This window comes from Stenella coeruleoalba (assembly GCF_951394435.1).
Source record: "Stenella coeruleoalba genome assembly, chromosome: 5".
NCBI classification, from domain to species: Eukaryota; Metazoa; Chordata; class Mammalia; order Artiodactyla; family Delphinidae; genus Stenella; species Stenella coeruleoalba.
This window is the reverse complement of record NC_137150.1, coordinates 52,912,340-52,933,528: the sequence shown is the minus strand read 5'-3', so window position 1 is coordinate 52,933,528 and position 21,189 is coordinate 52,912,340. Positions and strand designations below refer to the sequence as shown.

General features: G+C 36.2%; 1 protein-coding gene across 7 annotated transcripts in view; it reads right to left on the bottom strand.

The window, feature by feature from the left end:
- The window catches only part of NAALADL2 (N-acetylated alpha-linked acidic dipeptidase like 2), a 1,497,545-nt gene that overhangs the window by 1,300,830 nt on the left and 175,526 nt on the right, over positions 1 to 21,189 (bottom strand). The window contains exon 1 of one of the 7 annotated variants that reach the window (XM_079922503.1): positions 4,228 to 4,783. The exons of the other annotated variants lie outside the window; for them this stretch is intronic. The gene's annotated coding sequence lies outside the window, so the exon portion shown is untranslated. Of the gene's footprint in view, positions 1 to 4,227; positions 4,784 to 21,189 lie in introns of those variants that run through there. 7 annotated transcript variants of the gene reach the window in all.

The window sequence follows — 21,189 nt, the reverse complement described above, 5'->3', positions numbered from 1 at the left end:
AAATTTTCACAGAAATGTAGTTTCAGAGGGAGAAAATGAAAATAAAAACCTCTAATTACTTAAAAATTGATTCAGAGAATGAAAACAAATAATGCACTTAAATCTAGTTTCACTAAATCAAAGTACAAGACTAGGTATTTTAAAAATAGGGAATTGTAATTAATTTCTTCTTAAATATCCTTCTATGTTTCTTTTAATTTTTAAATATTTTTAACCTGAATAATATTAAAAAATGGCTACTTATAAAAATAGACAAGTAACTTTTTCAGGATAAAACACAAACCATTATTTTCACTTTTAGTCATTTATTCACTTATTCAACATACTTATTGCAAGCTAAGTGATAAATATTTAGCTATTGGGGATTAATTTGAGGAATAAAGAGAGTGAGACATGAATCATTTTCTCGAAGACCTTATAATATAGAGATGAGATATGCACACAAATAACAATAATCTAGGAGAGAGAGTGCCATGAGAGGAAAACTTAAATTGTTAAGATAGCTCAAAGTCAGGAGACATCAATTCTGTCCAGAAAATGAGCAGTAGTGGAAAAGGCGATTCCCCACCATGGCATTCAATGGGAAACTCTTACAAGTCCTAAAGTTAAAATAAATGAGTGAATATCTCACATTACAAAACCAGAACACATTAATTGCAATAACAATGATGATCCCAAAGACTTCTCCTAGTCAGTCCCTTTTATCTCATTTATTGAGAACTAGAAAAGATACAAAGAATACTAAGCCAAGGAAGGATAAGATCAGATTTGCATTTTAAATGTCTCACTCTGCTGCTGGGTGGAGACGGCAATGAGAGAGTAAAAGATACTATAGAGAAAGACTCATCAGAAGGTACAGAGAAAAGAATTAACATAACAGCTGGAGACTGCAATCCTTACAAAGTTCTACACAAGGTTGGCCCTTGGGAAGCTGGCATCTGGGAACATCAATTTCAGGAGGGTTCCCAGCATTCCCTGATAAGAATATGTAACTGTGTCTAAACTGTTTGTGCAAACAATCAAAGTTCATGCTGAACACCTGATTTCCTTCTGGGTGACTAGAATCTTGGTATGTGTCAGGTAGGGAGTGTGTATGTAGTCAATCTCCGATAAAACCCTGGACACGGTTCTCCAATGAGCTTCCCTAGTAGATAACATTTCACCCATGTTGTCACAAATCACTGCTGGAGGACATACACATGTCTTATGTGACTCCACTGGGAGAGGATCCTTGGAATCTTGTGCTTGGTTTCCTCCAGGCTCTACCCAATGTGCCTCTTGCCTTTATTGATTTAGTGTGATATCCTTTCACTGTAATAAATCATGGCCATGAATACAACTACTTGCTGAGGCCTGCAAATCCTCTTAGAGAAACATCAAACTTGGTGATGGTCTTGGGGACCATGACACAGAAGGCTTCATCTTCTCAAAGATGAAGGAGGTTTGAACTAGTGCAATCATAAAAGGGATGAGAGGCCAATAAAAGTAAGTGGTTAAAAGTAGGGGCATCGGGTTCAAACAGACTTAGATGCAAATTTCAGCTGATTAACCATGAGCAAGTCATGTTCTTATGGGACATTTAATAGATGTCTAGCACACAGTTGGATATCTTAATTTGAAGATAGTCATGAGATCTACAAGAGAAAAGCATCTTTGCGGTCAGACAACATAAGCATTAAAACCATGACAAGAGATAAGTTCACCTAGACACAATGTCATTAGTGAGAAGAAGAATAGGTCCAGGTGTAAATCACAAGCCAAATTAATATTTAGGGGCAGGAAGTAAAAGAGGAGCCCAATGTGGAGTTAAAGCAATGATTCTTGAAGTGTGGGTCCTGGACCAGCAGGATCAGCATCACCTGGAAATTTGTTAGAAATACAAATTTTCATTCTCTACCCATGACCTAAAGAAGACAAGAATCGGGGTCCAGTAATCCGTGTTTTAACAAATACTCCAGGTGATTCTAATGCATGCTAAAGTTTCAAAACCACTGAAATAGTGGGTAAAAATCTAGTGAGTAAGTCAGAGTCTAGATATATGATCATAAGGCTGCAAAGAACCAGGCCAATAATGTGCACAGAAGTGAGTGAGAGAAGATTGTCAAGGAGGGATAGATTGGCAATGTCGGTGGCTACAGAGAAGTCCAGCAAGATAAGGGCTTCGATGTGCCCATTGCATTTGTCGACATAGCTTTACCAAAAACAGTTTCACTAAAGTGTAGGGCAGAAGTCTAATGGCAAAAGTGAGCACCAAAGAATGTAAGGGGAAGAAATAAAGACACAGAGAGCTTACTACTGTTTCAAGAATTTTAAGTATAAAGGACCAGGAGTCATGTCAGTTTTTTCGTTATTTGATATTGTTTTTGTCATTTTTTAAGGTGGGAGAGACTTGACTAAGGCAACAAAGAGAAAGAAGTTGACAATGCATAGAGGAAAGAAACGGGACAACCAGTAGAGCAAAGTAAAGGACAAAAAGAGAGAGAATATGCAGGAAAATGAGGTGGACAGAAGGATTAATAGGAAGTGCTTGGGAGTTCAGTTGAAAGTGTAAACCACTCATTTGCAGTATAATCATTTTTTCCCAAGTGGCATGATTTTCCTTCCATCTTGTTCATCTGGACAGATATGAAGCATAGAGATTGAATTGTAATAATCTTCTATGCATTTTTGGTACCTAATACAGGAGATATACAATAAATGTTTTGTAAATGAAAAATCTGTTAAGAGGGCAGATTTCATGTTGTGTCCTTTAAAGTAAAATATATGAAGTAATGATGTAACAATTAATTCCACTTTCAGAGAGCAAGAGAGGAAAGGGGGGCAAGAAGAGGAGAGGGAAATGCAGGAGAGAAAAACAACTGTTGGATATAAGGTTTGTGCTGGAACAGCTCTTTCCAGCTCACAAAAGCTGAATGTGCACATCTCTTCTCCACTCTGCACTAAATGATGCAATTGTGGTAGCTTGAGATCAGCCGATGTGGGTGTATTTACACTGCAGAAATAGGCAAACATAGGGCCTGCTTTTCTGGAGAGCTGGTTGTTAAATATTAACAGCACACCACTGGAAAATGTTAAGAGGTGGCAGAACAGTGAAGCAAGGAGCTGGGCATTTAATGTTTACTTATTCTGGACTCCATCAGCAAAGCTATGAGAAACATACCTGACATCCGTACTAGGCACCTATAAGCTAGGTCTTGGAAAGTTAAATGATATCATAGCTCATAAGTGGCAAAGGGATTTAAACTCAGATCTATCAACTCTAAAACTTATTCTTATGTTTTCCATGCTTGCCTTGTCTGGATCTCTAGTTAAAACACATATACTACTGTGTCCCACTTCAGGCCTACTAAATAAGAATCTCTAAGGAAAGAACTTGGAAATCTATATGACCTATGTGACTGTTATTAGCAGGCAAATCTGGAAAGCAGTGCACTATATCACATTGTCTCTGCAGTCCCTTCTTTTGTTTACAAGTTTGGGTTACTAGTGTAAGAGCAGTCAGAGCCACAGTCCAATCCAGGAATAAAAACTGGGCACTAGATACTACTGTATGTTGTAGTCCTCAGTAACATGAAATATGTAAAGAATAAGAAGGAAGAATAGTCTGTAGCGGTCAGAGAGAAGGTGCCTAGACTTGGGATCATTCTCAGTGTGACCCTCTGATCAGAGATGATTAGGCTTTGTGAATCCTCTGAACAATGTCCATGAAATGATTTCCATTTTGCCGTGGAGAAAAAGAAGGTTCAGGGGAGGTAAGAAACCTACTTGGAATTGCATTAAAGGTAAGTAGTAAGGACAGAATTTAAACAACTGGATGGTCCCATGTTCCAACCACTTCATCGGGTGGCCTTTACATCCTTTGATGGATTAAAGCTTTAGGAAACAGATTGCAGCACTGGCAATGATTATGTCAAAGCATCATCTTTGGCACAGATAGTCAAACTGATAAGGTCTTTTTTCTCCCCTTAAATTACACTTTCAAGTAGCTGACTAAATAAAGAAAAATCCTCAGTCAGTCTCATTAGTTATTTGCAATCAAAAGTAAATGAACCACTAAATTTAGACATCCATAGTCATGTAAATATCACAGAAAAATCAAGAAATCTATAAACTACTTCAGAAACTACAACAGCAACGTGCATGTAACATAATAGACCTCCCAGAACTCTGCCAGCATCTGGCAGTAATTTTCATAAAGCATCAGTATTAGTCTCAATTACTCCTCACCCATCACAACTCTTCAGGGTGCTGACATGTTGCACATGATGGGCATCTTAACTGGAGCTCTGTCCTCCATCATATGCCAGAAAGCTGAGGAGCAAGCATAAAAGTCCATGAACAAGAAAATGAATGGCTCCAAGATAAGCCTACACCAAAGATTTCTGATTCATGAGTTTCAGTGGATAAACCACAGCCTGAGGCTAAAGTCTTTAACTTACTTTTCTAAATAAAAATCCAGCATTTCTTTCTACATAAAAATCAGCTTTCCCCTTTTTTCGGGAAAGCAACTGGTTAAGAGTGTTGGCTCTAGAGTCAGACTGTGTGGGTCTGAATTCCAGGTCTGTCACTTAATAGCTGTGTAACCTTAAGCAAGTATATAAAATCTCTTAAAGCCTCAATTTCCCCATCTGCAAAATAAGGGTATTAATAGCATTACCTTCCTCAGAAGTAAAGATTGGAATAGGTAAAAAGTCACAAAACATTTAGAATAGTGTCTGACATGTACTAACCCCAAAGAAAAACTTTCCTAGTAATTATTCTATTAATCTTTCAGACCAATTGTCCCTGAGCCTAACTATGCCATATATGAATTAGAGAGATTATGCTCATAGTAAGATAACTTACTTAGCAATTAAAATAACTCATTAGGAAGGTTAATGGGAAGTAGGTCTCTGGCATATACTAAGTTATCTTACAAGATCTAAGAAAGCTATATGACTATTCATATTGCCCTACATAAGAATTTGAAAACCTGTATTACAGTAAGTCTGAGTTATCTTGCTAGCCTGCCCACTAATTTTCTCACTTGGTTAGTGGAGGAAGCGGAACTGATAGCTGGGAAAGCTGAAAAAATCCACCACCACCACCCATTCTCTAGGTCTCTCTCTCTCACACACACACACAAGTAACACACACAGCAAGTAGAGTCACACTCAAGCACATGAAATTCAAATATTTTGCTAAACAAATTTATCCTTACAAGAAAAATAAAACGGTCATAATAGATCCTACCAGGAGAATTTAAACTCAACTTTCAGGGTTTATAAAAACTGTTTTAAGGGCATTGTTATCTAGAAAAATAATGGAAGCAAGATAATTTACCAGAGGCAAAGATATCTGTTAGGGAGGAGCCAAGTTAGAAAACTTTGCAGCTCTACAATGATTTCTTCATATGTTGCACTTTCAAACATTCTCTCTAGATGAGATCAAGTAAATGTATTCACTTTAAATATCTGATTAATCACCAAAAGATGAGAAAGGCTCTAAGAGATGCTCCCTTGATATCAGAATTATGTAGATCATTCCTGAGCACTGATCCCAATCCTTGCCCAACTACTGATTCTAATTACTTTCTCAGGTATTGCTTCCCCAGGATGGCCTAAAAATATAGCCTACTACCCCACTTTTAAAAAAGAAATACTCCATTCCAAAATGAAAACTCCATTAGTCTGTAAGACATCTTATAAATCTCCAAGCTAGATTTCTTAATAATAAATTGCTGAATAACATCTCTTAATCAGGCAATTTTCATAATGAAGATTTGGACATGACTCACTATTATACAAATTTTATACTTAAAACTCATTTTTTAAAAAACAAACTCACACAGGTATCTCTCTTTTCTTAAGAGTATTATTAGAGCAGCAGTAAAATGTTTACAATGATTTCAGCCAAGAGAATAAAAATTTTTAATGTTGAAAAGTACACAGACTTAACTCTGATCAGGTATTTTGGCCAAGAGAAACAAAACAGAAACAAAAACAGCAAAAAACAAAAATGCAAAGTATCAAAACTCATAAACCAGCTAACCAGCTAAAGAAACAAAAAACTAAAAAAGTAATCTTTGGGGAGATTGGTTCAACATGGTTAACTAGAAGGACATGCTCTCACTCCCTCTTGCGAGAGCACCGGAATCACAACTGACTACTGAACAGTCATCAAGCGGAAGACACTGGAACTCACCAAAAAAGATACCCCACATCCAAAGACAAAGGAGAAGTCACAATGAGATAGTAGGAGGGGCGCAATCCCAATAAACTCAAATCTCATAACTGCTGGGTGGGTGACTCACAAACTGAAGAACACTTATACCACAGAAGTCCAGCCACTGGAGTGAACGTTCTGAGCCCCAAGTCAGGCTTCCCAACCTGGGGGTCCAGCAATGGGAGGAGGAATTCCTAGAGAGTCAGACTTTGAAGGCTAGCAGGATTTGATTGCAGGACTTTGGCAGGACTGGGGGAAACAGAGACTCCACTCTTGGAGGGCACACACAAAGTAGTGTGCGCATTGGGACCCAGGGGAAGGAGCAGTGACCCCCGGGCAGACTGAACCAGACCTACCTGCTAGTGTTGGAGGGTCTCTTGAAGAGGCAAGGGGTGGCTGTGTCTCACTGTGAGGACAAGGACACTGGCAGCAGAAGCTTTGGGAAGTGTTCTGTGGCATGAGTCCTTCCAGAGTCCACCATTAGCCCCACCAAAGAGCCCGGGTAGGCTCCAGTTTTGGGTCACCTCAGGCCAAACAACCAACCGGAAGGGAAACCAGCCCCACCCATCAGCAGACAAGCAGATTGAAGTTTTACTGAGCTCTGCCTACCTGAGCAAAATCCAGCTCTACCCACTACCAGTCCCTCCCATCAGGAAACTTGCACAAGCCTCTTAGACAGCCTAATTCACCAGACGGCAGACAGCAGAAGAAAGAAGAATTACAATCCTGCAGCCTGTGGAATAAAAATGACATTCACAGAAAAGTAGGAAAGATGAAATAGCAGAGGGCTACGTAACAGATGAAGGAACAATATAAAACCCCCAAAAAACAACCAAATGAAATGGAGATAGGCAACCTTCTAGAAAAGGATTCAGAATCATGGTAGTGAAGATGATACAGGACCTCGGAAAAAGAATGGAGACAAAGATCGAGAAGATGCAAGAAATGTTTAACAAAGAACTAGAAGAATTAAGGAACAAAAAAATCACAGATGAACAATAAAATAACTGAAATGAAAAATACACTAGAAGGAATCAAAAGAGAATAACTGAGGCAGAAGAATGGATAAGTGACCTGGAAGACAGATTGGTGGAATTCACTGCTGCGGAAAAGAAAAAAGCATACAAAGAAATGAAGACAGCCTAAGAGAACTCTGGACAACACTAAACACAACATTCCCATTATAGGGGTCCCAGACAGAGAAGAGAGAGACAAGGTACCTGGGAAAATATTTGAAGAGATTAGTCAAACACTTCCCTAACGTGGGAAAGGAAATAGCCACCCAAGTCCAGGAAGCGGAGAGAGACCCATACAGGATAAACACAAGGAGAAACATGCCTAGACAAATAGTAATCAAGTTGGCAAAATTTAAAGGCAAAGAAAACATATTGAAAGCAGCAAGGGAAAAATGACAAATAACATACAAGGGAACTCCCATAAGGTTAACAGCTGATTTCTCAGCAGAGACTCTACAAGCCAGAAGGGAGTGGAATGACACATATAAATTGATGAAAGGGAAAAACCTACAATGAAGATTACTCTACCTCACAAGGATCTCATTCAGATTCGATGGAGAAATCAAAAGCTTTACAGACAAGCAAAAGCTAAGAGAATTCAGCACCACCAGACCATATCTACAACAAATGCTAAAGGAACCTCACTAAGTGGGAAACACAAGAGAAGAAAAAGACCTACAAAAACAAACCCAAAACAATTAAGAAAATGGTCACAGGAACATACATATCAATAATTACCTTAAATATGAATGGATTAAATGCTCCAACCAAAAGACACAGGCTTGCTGAATATACACAAAAACAAGATCCATATATATGCTGCCTACAAGAGACCCACTTCAGACCTAGGGACACATACAGACTGAAAGTGAGGGGATGGAAAAAAATATTCCATGCAACTGGAAATCAAAAGAAATCTGGAGTAGCAATAATCGTATCAGATAAAATAGACTTTAAAATAAAGAATGTTAAAAGAGACAAGCAAGGAAACCACACAATGATCAAGGAATAAATCCAAGAAGAAGATATAACACTTATAAATATATATGTACCCAACAAAGGAGCACCTCAATACATAAGGCAACTGCTAACAGCTATAAAAGAGGAAATCGAGAGTAACACAATAATACTGGGGGACAGTATCAGTTAACATCTCACTTACACCAATGGACAGATAATCCAAACAGAAATTGAATAAGGAAACACAAGATTTAAATAACACAATAGACCAGATAGATTTAATTGATATTTATAGGACACTCCACTCAAAAACAGCAGATTACACTTTCTTCTCAAGTGTGCCCGGAACATTCTCCAGGATAGATCACATCTTGGGTCACAAATCAAGCCTCAGATAATTTAAGAAAATTGAAATCATATCAAGCATCTTTTCTGACCCCAACGTAATGAGATTGGAATCAATTATAGGGAAAAAAATGTAAAAAGCACAAACACATGGAGGCTAAACAATACGTTACTAAATAACTAAGAGATCACTGAAGAAATCAAAGAGGAATTCAAAAATTACCTACAGACAAATGACAATGAAAACACGACAATCCAAAACCTATGGAATGCAGCAAAGGCAGTTCTAAGAGGGAAGTTTATAGCAATACAAGCCTACCTCAAGAAACAAGAAAAATCCCAAATAAACAATCTAACCTTACACCTAAAGGAAGTAGAGAAAGAAGAACAAACAAACCGAAAGGTAGCATAAGGAAAGAAATCATAAACATCAGAGCAGAAATAAATGAAACTGAAACAAAGAAAACAATAGCAAAGATCAATAAAACTAAAAGCTGGTTCTTTGAGAAGATAAACAAAATTGATAAACCATTAGCCAGACTCATCAAGAAAATGAGGGGGAGGACTCAAATCAATAAAATTAGAAATGAAATGGAGAAGTTACAACAGACACCACAGAAATACAAAGCATCCTAAGAGACTACTACAAGCAACTCTATGCCAATAAAATGGACAACCTGGAAGAAATGGACAAATTCTTAGAAAGGTATAACCTTCCAAGACTGAAAGAGGAAGAAATAGAAAATATGAACAGACAAATCACAAGTAATGAAATTGAAACTCTGATTAAAAATCTGCCAACAAACAAAAGTCCAGGACCAGATGGCTTCACAGGTGAATTCTATTAAACATTTAGAGAAGAGCTAACATCCATCCTTCTCAAACTCTTCCAAAAAATTGCAGAGGAAGGAACACTCCCAAACTCATTCTATGAGACCACCATCACCCTGATACCAAAACCAGACACAGATACTACAAAAAAAGAAAATTACAGACCAATATCACTGATGAATATAGATGTAAAAATCCTCAACAAAATACTAACAAACAGAATTGAACAACACATTAAAAGGATCATACACCATGATCAAGTGGGATTTATCCCAGGGATGCAAGGATTCTTCAATATATGCAAATCAATCAATGTGATACAACATATTAACAAATTGCAGAAGAAAAACCATATGATCATCTCAATAGATGCAGAAAACCTTTTGACAAAATTCAACACCCATTTATGACAAAAACTGTCCAGAAAGGGGGCATAGAGGGAACCTACCTCAACATAATAAAGGCCATATATATACAAACCCACAGCAAACATCATTGTCAATGGTGAAAAACTGAAAGCATTTCCTCTAAGATCAGGAACAAGACAATGATGTCCACTCTCACCACTATTATTCAACATTGTTTTGGAAGTCCTACAATGGCAATCAGAGAAGAAAAAGAAATAAAAGGAATACAAATTGGAAAAGAAGAAATAAAACTGTCACTGTTTGTAGATGACATGATACTATACATAGAGAATCCTAAAGATGCCACAAGAAAACTACTAGAGCTAATCAATGAATCTGGTAAAGTTGCAGGATACAAAATTAATGCACAGAAATCTCTTGCATTCCTATACACTAATGGTGAAATATCTGAAAGAGAAATTAAGGAAACACTCCCATTTACCATTGCAACAAAAAGAATAAAATATCTAAGAATAAACCTACCCAGGGAGACAAAAGACCTGTATGCAGAAAACTATAAGACACTGATGAAAGAAATTAAAGATAATACAAACAGATGGAGAGACATACCATGTTCTTGGGCTGGAACAATCAATATTGTGAAAATGACTATACTACCCAAAGCAATCTACAGATTCAATGCAATCCCTATCAAATTACCAATGTCAGTTTTACAGAACTAGAACAAAAAATCTTAAAATCTGTATGGATACACAAAAGACCCCGAACAGCCAAAGCAGTCTCGAGGGGAAATAACGGAGCTGCAGGAATCAGACTCCCTGACCTCAGACTACACTACAAAGCTACAGTAATCAAGACAATATGGTACTGGCACAAAAACAGAAATATAGGTCTATGCAACAGGATAGAAAGCCCAGAGATAAACCCACACACCTATGGTCAAATAATCTACGACAAAGGAGGCAAGGATATACAATGGAGAAAAGACAGTCTCTTCAATAAGTGGTGCTGGGAAAACTGGACAGCTACATGTAAAAGAATGAAATTAGAACACTCCCTAACACCATACACAAATATAAACTCAAAATGGATTTGAGACCTAAATGTAAGACCGGACACTATAAAACTCTTAGAGGAAAACATAGGAAGAACACTCTCCGACATAAATCACAGCAAGATATTTTTTGATCCACCTCCTAGAGTAATGGCAATAAAAACAAAAATAAACAAATGGGATTTAATGAAACTTAAAAGCTTTTGCACAGTGAAGGAAACCATAAACAAGATGAAAAGATAACCCTCAGAATGGGAGACAATATTTGCAAACGAATCAACGGACAAAGGATTAATCTGCAAAATATATAAACAGCTCATGCAGCTCCATATTAAAAAAACAAACAACCCAATCCAAAAATGGGCAGAAGCCCTAAATGGACATTTCTCCAAAGAAGACATACACATGGCCAAGAAGCACATGAAAATCTGCTCAACATCACTAATTATTAGAGAAATGCAAATCAAAAGTACAATGAGGTATCAGCTTACACTAGTTAGAATGGGCATCATCAGAAAATCTAGAAACAATAAATGCTGGAGAAGGTGTGGAGAAAAGGGAACCCTCTTGCACTGTTGGTGGGAATGTAAATTGATAAAGCCACTATGGAGAACAGTATGGAGGTTCCTTAAAAAACTAAAAATAGAATTACCATATGACCCAGCAATCCCACTATTGGGCATATACCCAGAGAAAACCATAATTCAAAAACACACATGCACCCCAGTGTTTATTGCAGCACTATTTACAATAGCCAGGACATGGAAGCAACCTAAATGCCCATCGACAGACGAATGGATAAAGAAGATGTGGTATATATATACAATGGAATATTACTCAGTCATAAAAAGGAATGAAATTGGGTCATTTGTAGAGACGTGGATGAATCTAGAGACTGTCATACAGAGTGAAGTAAGTCAGAAAGAGAAAAACAAACATCATATATTAACGCATTTATGTGGAACCTAGAAAAATGGTACAGATGAACCAGTTTGCAGGGCTGTAATTGAGACGCAGATGTAGAAAACAAACGTATGGACACCAAGGGGGGAAAGCGGTGGGTGGGGATGGTGGTGGTGTGATGAATTGGGAGATTGGGATTGACCTATATACACTAATATGTATAAAATGGATAACTAATAAGTACCTGCTTTATAAAAATAGAAATAAAAGAAAAGTAATCTTTGAAGATGTTTGTATATCCTGTGCTAACATTTCATTCTTACATGAGAAGTTGAAACTCATGACTATTAAAAGACTGAACTTTCTGAAAGAGAAGGAAAAAAGTATAAAATGTGTCATATTACAGCAAATTCTGTGATAGTAACCAAAATTCTCCAAAGGTCTATAGGTATGCAAGGTGAACTTTGCACTCTGTCTTGTTCCATTTAACTGGTGCCTTGTCATAAACGTGATGGGAAATTTCCATTTCCATGCTCCATCCATCTGGTATGCCACCAACTTCAAGTGAGAAGTTGTCCTTCACCTGAGACCATCGAGATGTCTTCTGAACTCACTATGCTTTAGCAGACAGTTATACTGAATGCTCAAACTAACACTACTATAGAAACATGAGTTGAGAAATATTTTGCAGTTTGTTGTGATTTTATCTGTCATGGGTTATGCTTTTCTATTTGTCCAGCTAATCCAAACACAATGCCCGATTCACCCTTCTCCCTCTTAGTGACCAGAAATACACACAAAGAGCCAGGTTGAAAAAGAATATAGTTTGTGGTCTTATTCTCAGAAGACCACTGGAAGGCTCAAAGAGACTTGCCTATCTCAAGATTAACGAGAACAATTATTATTGGGTATCTTTCACTTTGTCTATCCCCAGAGGATGAGCCAAGGTTTTTAGTCTATCAATATCCTTCAGAGCCTTCAGAAAATGAATAATGTCTGTTGAATCAGAGGGTCCCCTCTTGGAGAGATGTTAGTTCTCTTTTCTCCTCAGTCACAGCTGCTGTTGCTGTTGCTGTGGCTGTATTACTAGGAAGGGGAAATCTGTTCACCTCTCTGGATTCCGTACCAGCAACTGTGGAGAAAGGAAACGTGATACTAATGGAAACCTGTTTTTAAATGTTTTCCTTGATTTTCACTGAAATAGCTATAGCTAGCACTTATTGAATACCTATTTCCTATCAAACAGTGCTAAATGTTTCCATGCATTATCTCAATTCATCTTCATCACACCACCACCACCACCACCAAACAAAAGAACTATGAGATGAGTACTGTTACTGTGCCCATTTTACTGATGATGGCATTAAGGTTTAGAGAGGTTATATAGCTTGTCCAAGGAAATAGTGGTATTGGAATTAGAATCCAGAAGATTAAATACACAACTTCGTAACTTAATAATTATGTTATTCTACTGAAAGGAATTTAGTTACTCCTCTGTTCACTTATGTAACTGTGGGTTTTGTTTTATTGGCATTCAATAAGCCTCAACTCCTTTTTTGTATACCTAATACTGATGAGATGGATACAATGAATAAAATATAAACTTAATTTTCTTTTCAAAATGACTTTTAAAACGTTTGGATAATTTATTTTTATACCCAATTTGTAATTTAGTTCCAATTTTTAAAAATCCAAGCAAGAAAAGTCTTATACAATATCTTTTAAAATCTTATCTATCGAATAGATGCTAAATACTGTTATTTTCAATACCAAATTTAAAGGTGGAGTTGTAACTACAACTTGAAGTAAACAGTGAATTAACTGCATTGTCTTTTCATATGCAACATAAGATAAGAAGGATCAAGTAGGGTTGATTTTCAAGACAGCTGTTTAAAATATTTGCATATATCCACGGGGCAAAAACAAAACTATGGTTTGGGTTAATCAATTGAGAAGGACCACAAAGGGAGAGGCAGATAGGATCACTCTTGTAGACAGTAGGGAGATTTAGAAAATAAGCCTGGTTTCCAAGAAAATAACTTTGCTTTACCTCCTTTATGTTTTTTTAAACGCTACTCTCTTGGGCATAGTGGGAATATCTATCAACAACCCAAAACAACAAGATGTTTTGACCCCTTGACGCAAATAACGCCATGACCTCTAAGTGAAAGAAATAACAGGATTTTTCATTTGTGGCATTTTCAAGTATGTAGATGAATGCTTATCAAAAAAAAGACCCTAACAGGCAGTACCAAGGAGGGTTAAAAAAAAAAAACAAAACATCTTGGGCCCTCATATTTAATAACCTGGTATTCTAGTTGCTGCAAGTTTACCAAAATGATTAATTCAGTAACAATACTTTTCGAAAGTGTTTTGATTTGTTGTCTGCTTTTCATTGGCTCTTTCTACCTCTCTAATGCCACATCTTGGTTTTGAAAAGCCCAAGTTATCCTTCTGAGACTACCTATGGCTCAGTCAACTACATTTGCTCAAGACTTTTGCCTTCAATTCTCAATTATTATGGTGTGGCCATAAATGGCACAATCCCCCTGAATGGTAATTTGTCAGTAAATAACAAAAGCCTTTGAAATCTGCATATCCTTTGACCCAGATATTTCCAGAAAGGCATCATGTAAGTGTGTACATAATTAGCTACTAGGACTATGGTCTTATTTATAATATTTTTAAAAATTGAAAAAATGTCTAATGTCTACTGCTAGGGAGTTGATTAAATAAAATGCAGTGCAATCTATACGATAGAATACTATTAAAGAAGTTAATTTAGATGTATAGTGCATGGCACATAGCTGGTGCTAAATAAATCATTGCTTAATCTAGAGATGAATAAATATTCACTGAAATCTGCAATCATTTTTAAAATGGCTAAAAGTGGCTTTATCCAATCTTTGTTAATCATATACTTTTTACATATACAATAATATAGTTAACACCTACAGAGAGCTTGCTACCTGCAAGGCACTCTACTGAGTACCTTACATATACTAATACAGAAGAATAAGGAAAGTAAGTAACTTGCCAAAAGTCAAAGCTAGTAAATGACAAGGCAAGGATTTGAAGATAGTCAATCAGACTCCAGAGTCTGTGCTTGTAACCAGAAAATATACTTGCCTCATACCATATTCTACTGCCTATAGAGAAAAGTCTGAAAGGCTATTCAACATGAGAATAATATGAAAGTTGTTATTTCTGGTTGCCAGATTATTATTATCAATAATATCTTTTTTGTACAATAAATGTGAATTATTGTTATTCTTTTTTAAGTGAAAAACAAAATGTCTTTTGATTGCAGAATGAAGTAGAGACAAGAACACTAGGAGGTCTTATGACCGAGAACTACTAAAACAGATCTAAGGTACAGATTCTGATAGCCATGGCACTACATCTCTAGATGTCTGTAAATTGACACCAAACCTGGTCAATGATCCTTCTGAACCTTGACATCTCACAGGATAGAAGAACAATATTGTTCTAATCCATCAACATTTTTCTCTTGCTCTCACCTATTTGAGGTCATGTTACTGATGTCTGTTTTCCTTTTTAAGGCTAGTGCAAAGTTTTTATGCTTCTGCCCCATGCCTTTCCCTAGCAGAAGACTGGAATCAATATTTTAGGAGATTTCTATGATATAGGGAGCTCAGCAGGTACTCCTACAATATAGCCTAATGCAGTGGTTCTCAACCCAAGCTACTGTATTTTTTTTTTAACTCCACAAGTGATTCTGATGCACAGGTTGGGTTGAGAGTTTCTGCATTATATGTATTACAGAATAGTTTGTCAATATACTTGTGATACTTCAGTTATCAGTATCACAACATTAGAAAATGAAACTAACAGCCAATTTCAGAATATGTGTTATTATTCATATTGTTATGTATACAACTAATAAAAAGTTTTATAACTTCATTTGGAAGGAGAAAATAAATATGAATAATAAGAATGTGTTATTAAATATAAATCACTATATATGATTTGAAATATTGGATTTATAAAGGAGTATAAGTGTAAGTGCAAAACTGAAGAACAAAGAGAAGGGAATTTCTGGAGTTGACCAAGATAGTGCATTTCTGGTGAATAATCACAGACTCATTTATCAAACTAAAACTGTCCTAAGTGAAATCATGTTGGCTTGGTAAATAATATAGTGTCAATTTGCATACATAGTATCTAGGATTTAGTGAAAATTCACAGAGGACCAACAAAATGCATAGCAGCCAATAAGGACAAATATCTGAGATGGTATAAAATAGAAGTTTATGATATCCTTCTCCAGGATATTTAACTCTCATGCAAGACGCAGATCTGCAATTAAAGTTAGGCTAGGGCACTTGACTATCATTTGTTAAACCACTAAAGATAAAAACAAATTCTAAGTACCAACAACAAAATTAAAAAATAATTTTGCCAGTAGATTTGTAGGAAGTTGAAGCACATACAAATCTTTAAAACACACACTACCTCTGCTGCTCTTATTTGTTCTTCACCCTATTCCCAGTGATCTAGTGTGTGTGTATGTGTGTGTGTGTGTGTCTGCTCATTTACTTTGTTTCACTTACACATAATTTTCTGGTTAAAGTAAAATTGTGCCGATTGCTTCCTTCTTGAACGTTTCCTTCTTTCATACCTGTAATCTCACACAACTGATTCTCCAACCACTTTACCAGCTGCTCTTTCTCAGGTTTCTCTCCTCTGAGATTACGAAGGTGAAAGGCTTATCAATTTATAAACTCTTTGGGGAATGACCTTATTCAATCCCATGGTTTTAAATATCATTTATATGCAGAGGATATCTAAGTCTTATGTCGCCAGTCCTGGTCTCTCCCAGAGAATACTGGCTCACATGTATAACTACGTTCATGGCATCTGGATTTGTACATCTAATAGCTTTCTCAACTTAGAAGACATGATTCCCTTCCCCCACAACCAAAAGTATTCCTCCACAAGTTGTGTTCCCAGCAAGTGGAATCCAGTTATTCCAAACAAGAATTTAACGCTACACTTAATTCGTCGTTTTCCCTCATCTCCCAAATTTACTCTAATCCAGAATCCATCTACTTTTCTACCTCTCCACTCTTATCACTCTTTTCCAAACCACTACACTGCTAAACTAGATTTCTGCAATGGTCTCCTGTCTTAACACTCCCCCCGCCCAACAATATATTCTGGAAATAGCAACTAGGGAGATCTTCTAAAAATTTAAATCAGAACATATCACTTGCCTATTTGAAACCCTCCTGTGACTCCCAGTTTCACTTAAAATAAAAATCCAAATTCACAAGTCTGGCCTACAAAGCTTTACATGGTCTTGCTGCTGCCAAACTTTCCAACCTCATCTGGTTTTATTCTGTCCGTGTGCACTATGGTCTTCTCCTAGTGACCTTCCTTCCATTTCAAGAACATCCCAAAGTCATTTCCCAGTTTGTGTCACTACACCCTTCTCAGAGATATTCGTGTAATGTTGGAAGCAGGCAAGACTGCTTTTTTCCTCATTCCTGTTTCTTTACAGGTGAAGTGATCTCCACTGCTATGATGTTTTTTTGTCTCTCTCTAACCTTTTTCTCTTTTCAGATTGTTAAATTTCAGAAAAATAGCTGGACATTCTCTGCTTTACTCTGCCTTTCTTCCCCTGGACAGTGATCCTGTCCACTTGTACATGGACTCTCTCTGTATGTATATGGAAGACCTTTCTACCCAAAGAAACTGTCAGACGTTAGGACTGTGAGTCTGACACACTTTGACTCTAACACTAAGCTGTATCCTCCAAGCTGGCCTCCATGAGAAAAAGGTGCTCTTTCCATATTGGATCCTATTTTACTTTTCAATTTGCTCAGAAACCAGCATAAAAGAGGTTTCTTTGTCCATTTGGGCTGCTAACTAACTAAAACAATTTTAATAACTAACACAAATTTATTTCTCACTGTTCTGGAAGCTAGAAGTCCAAGATTAAGGTGACTGGATAGTAAAGTGAGGACCCTCTCCCAGGATGCAGATTTCGTATTGTATCTTGCCTGGCAAAAGGGGTAGGGAGCTCTGTGGGATCTCTTTTATAAAAGCATTTGTTCCATTCATAAGGGCTCCACATCATGACCTAATCATCTCCCAATGGCCCCACCTCCTAACACCATCACATTGGGTTTTAGAATTCCAGCATGTGAATCTGGGGAGAACACAAACGTTCAGATCATAGCAAGGGGGTATTTTTTATTGGGAACACCCTCAGAGACTTTAAAATACAGCTTGATCCTTCATGTAAATATTATATAAGCATAAGTGTCACCTCTTCAGAGGGGCTTTTCGTGATGACTTAATTTACAGAATCTACCTAGTTGCTGATTATCATATCACTCCCATTTTAATGTCCTGGCATCACTTATCATTATCTGTTACTTCTCTATTTTGTTGTTTTTGTGGTTTACTATCTCCCATTTCCCATGATCCTTGATCTGATTTTATCCATTTTTTTAAGGCTCCTCTTTCTCTCCTTTCTTAAGGAACTGTTGCCATGGCACTTTTCTACCTTTTCATTCCTGTGTACAGTAGCATAAAATTGCAGTGATTGAGCATAACCCACTTGTTTGTATAAATTATTGAAATCCATTGCACCCTGTAAGAATGGACTTAAAAGTACTGCTGAGCATGTGTGCTGAAAGTACATTGATGGCTCAAATATAAGGAAATGGCCCAATGAACATGGTGTGGCGGGGGTGAAAGAGGAAACATCTAGTCAGATGTGAATTGTATCTGCTGTAATAAACATGTTAAAACATACAAAAATTGTTATTTTTCTTTACCTTCGGTCAATGCATATTAGAATTTGAACTACCTGGGGATTCTTTGTCAGAACTGTTCTTGTGGAACATTTATACTTAATTGAAATAATTCCTTAAGGGAGGTTTTGTTTAAAGCAATTAACAGGAAATTGTGTATAAGAATATTTAATGAAATATGAAATTCAACAAGAATGATTAAGTCACTTCCCAAGTGGTTGTCATTTGTTAAACCCTGATTTATCAGGCTGCACTTTTCACCACAATTTTTCCAGTTGTAGCTGAATGTTTCAGTCATTTTCTTATTCATAAAGACGAAGAGGGTCAAGCACCAGCGTGTAAGTGTGAACTTCATTTTGGGTTTTTGAAGACAGTCTTCTAAAATATTTTGTCTGTATTCACCAGCCATCCCCATGCAGTCAGATGAGCCATGAGCACAGGGTTGCTACTTTTAAACCGAAAAAAGGCTCTGAGGTTAACAGGATCTGATTAAAGATTCATGAAAGTATGGACCTTGCTCTCTTTCCTGTTTATTATGGTTTCCTGGTACCTGGAACAGAGACTAGAACATAGGAGACACTCAAATATTTGATGAATTAGTGAATGAATAAATTCTCACTTCCAAGTTTTATTGACTGTTATGTTTTTAAAGTGAAACCCAGAATATCTGAAGAGATGCAGAACTGGCCATGGCTACTAGTTCCCTCATCTCCACTCAACTGTCTCTCTCAGTCTGGGTCTGCCAATTCTCATAAATAATCCCAGATAACATAATTTATGCTTTATAGATATTTACATGGTTTAAAAATCAAACAATACAAAGAGGTGTAGAAAAATGTCTGCTACCACCAACTATAATAAAAATATTACTGATATCTAATAAAGACTTTGATCAACTTTGTTTTTAATTATATATTACTGGCTTTATCATGCTTTTTCTTAAAACATGAGTCTAATCCATAAATATTTAAGAAATCCTAAATACTCAATTTAAGAAAAAACATTTTTTAAAAAAATCAACTGATTAGAATACTTAATTTAAGGAAAACTTTTAAAAAAATATATCAACAGATAAAATTCTGATGCTGTTTTTCTGAAACTAGAGTGATCCAACGTACTTTCTGAAAAAAATGTAACTGATATCCCTTTTGAGCATATCTTTAAACTTTAAATGTTCCAGCCATTAAAAAAAAAGGTAACTAAAAATACGGGTCAAATACTTTTGTCCAATTACTCTTTTAAAATGCAAACTAGGTAACAAATAAACAAATAAATGCAAATTAGAAACCCATAATATATCTACTGGCTTAGACTGATACTAGAAATTCACAATTTAAAAAAAAAGGAATCATAATATCCTTTTGGATGAGCAGGGAAATTTGTAAGAGTTAGGCAAGACTGTGCATTTTCCAAATGTCTAAGCAAAGAAAATAATATTCACATTTCTCTTGCTGTAACTTCAGTAAATAAAAGATTTAACACAGCTACATGTGTGACTATCTAGCAATACCAAATTCTTAAGAATTGTATTTTTTATCTTAGACTGTAAGCATCCTGCTGACAATAATTATGCCTATTAACTTATATGATAAAAGATAATACCTTATTAAATTATGCTTTTTAAAATAATGGTAATAAATCAATGAACAAAATAGTGTGACAGAATAACTGAGTTTAAGCTTACCTATGGGAAATATAAAACATTTTGCCATTCAATAATTTTGAAGGTGGGACTCAGAAAAAATAGATGTGGTCTTTTTGATAAAGATGAGTCCCTTGTGTCTGAATATCTAAAACATATGGAAAATTATTCCTCTTTCTGTAATATGCCATTATTTTGTTCTTAGATTCTGTTCATTTCAACCTTTGAAATCAAGTTCCAAATATTCAAATAAGGAAGGATATAAATCCTTGCTTTTCCAAGTACTGTGTGGATTACAGACAAAAGCTTTAAAAGAGAGGAAAAGGAAAAACATAATAGCATCTAAACTCTTTGTGTGCCCAAGAGGCTGCGACATTATCATAATGCCTCTATTATGGCAATTGCTGAAATTAAATGTCTGCAGATTTGACCCTAAGGAGTATAGTGCAGTATTTGCTGTAATAAAACACTTACTATAAATGCTTAACCTTGAATAGAGTCGATGTTAATACAATTCCACAATAGCTATTTTGACAACTGGCACTCTGTATTTAATAAATAAGCCATATTGAACCATCCCATGTTACGTTTTGGTTATCTGAAATATCCTTCTTCCTCCTTGCAAGGGTGTATTGCTTTCCAGAGTCTTTATGGATCAAGATACCACATATACTATAAAAATAGAATGGTGTGGTACTTCAGTGATTATTCAAGATTTAAAGAACTTAATAGAAAAAAAATTATTCATGGAGCAGCATGTTTAAAAGTGCACACAGGTACAGTTTGATAGGTTATATATGATTCAGAATAAAAATCATATAATTGCCATCACTTATCATATTATGGATTTATGCTGGTCTTTGCCATCACTTTGCATTGGTGTTATCTCAGCTGCTTGCTATTTAATAACCTTGTATTAAGTCTTTATGTTTCCTTTGCAGGTGACAATCTGTAAAAAAGATGTAAATATGGCTTTCCTTGCCTTACAGAACAACTGCAATGGACAATGTGTCTATCTTGCAGTTTGAATTACAGTTGCATTGTTAGCTGACTGGAACCTAGATGTTGTCTGTTTCATTTC